This window comes from Limulus polyphemus, unplaced genomic scaffold (genome assembly GCF_000517525.1).
Source record: "Limulus polyphemus unplaced genomic scaffold, Limulus_polyphemus-2.1.2 Scaffold7618, whole genome shotgun sequence".
Lineage (NCBI taxonomy): Eukaryota > Metazoa > Arthropoda > Merostomata > Xiphosura > Limulidae > Limulus > Limulus polyphemus.
The window spans coordinates 29,287-30,916 of record NW_013673228.1 but is presented as its reverse complement, the minus strand read 5'-3'; the positions used below and the strand labels follow the sequence as shown (position 1 = coordinate 30,916).

At 31.7% G+C, this 1,630-nt stretch overlaps 1 protein-coding gene across 2 annotated transcripts in view; it reads right to left on the bottom strand.

The window, feature by feature from the left end:
- The window catches only part of LOC111083017 (acetylcholinesterase-like), a 9,458-nt gene that overhangs the window by 2,173 nt on the left and 5,655 nt on the right, over positions 1-1,630 (bottom strand). The gene's annotated exons all lie outside the window — the stretch shown is intronic.

Genomic DNA, 1,630 nt, shown 5'->3' with positions numbered 1-1,630 from the left:
TACATTACGGTCTAATTGTTAGGATTCTGTAAACCTAACGTGGATATCACGGTTTATTATAACCTAAAGTACGTACATCATGGCCTAATTGTTAGGATATTGTAAACCTAACGTGAGATATCACGGTCTAATTGTTAGGATACTGTAAACCTAACGTGAAATATCACGGTTTATTATAACCTAAAGTACGTACATTACGGTCTAATTGTTAGGATACTGTAAACCTAACGTGAAATATCACGGTTTATTATAACCTAAAGTACGTACATTACGGTCTAATTGTTAGGATATTGTAAACCTAACGTGAAATATCACGGTTTATTATAACCTAAAGTACGTACATCATGGCCTAATTGTTAGGATATTGTAAACCTAACGTGAGATATCACGGTCTAATTGTTAGGATATTGTAAACCTAACATGAGATAGCCTAAAGTACGTACATCACAGTCTAATTGTTAGGATACTGTAAACCTAACGTGGATATCACGGTTTATTATAACCTAAAGTACGTACATCACAGTCTAATTGTTAGGATACTGTAAACCTAACGTGGATATCACGGTTTATTATAACCTAAAGTACATACATTACGGTATAATTGTTAGGATATTGTAAACCTAACGTGGATATCACGGTTTATTATAACCTAAAGTACGTACATCACAGTCTAATTGTTAGGATACTGTAAACCTAACGTGAGATATCACTGTTTATTATAACCTAAAGTACGTACATCACAGTCTAATTGTTCTGATACTGTAAACCTAACGTGAGATATCACGGTTTATTTTAACTTAAAGTAAGTACGCCACGGTATAATAGTTATGATACTGTAAACACAACGTGAGATATAAAGAATATACAACCCTACCACACGTAAACTTAAATAATCGATAAAATATTAAATGTGAAATTAATAAATTAAAAGTATTATGTTCTACAACCACACGTAATCAAAATCAGCCTATCCTCCTCCTCCTTTGAATGGGAAGTGAAAGGGAAGACATCAAAGAATGTAAGTTATCATAGGAAGAAAATTACTTAAAACAATACAAGTTTAAGAAACGTTTACCAAGTATGGGCAGACTGAATTAACCTAAAAGCTGGTCTTTCCTGTCCCTATTTCACTATATTAGAAAGTAAATTAAATAGATACATCCAAGCAAAGTTAAGATCATACCTGTTCTTCTGGCTGTAGAACTGGAAAGGTCAACTAAAACTGGTACGCTAGACTGGTAGAAAGAGTCACGTGATAACATGTTTTAAACCGTCCTTGAATGGGGCCAATGTCAACTAAAATAACTGAAGTTAAAAAACGGGACGGGAATATCTCTATTTATAGATGAAAAACATATTTATTACATTAGAATTGAAAACATATGTATTTATTGTAATGTTATATTTATTGAAAAATAAGCTGTATGTTTTGATTATAGTGGGTAAGCTGAAACCATTAAGATTCTACATAACTAAAAGAACAGCAAGAACGTTTCAAAATCCAGCTTTGAATGTAGAATGTATCATAACCTACAAGTGTGTACGTATAAGTTTGTTTTTTGATGTATGTATATATATATATATATATATATATATATATATATAGTACGTGTCGTATAGTAGAGTAGTG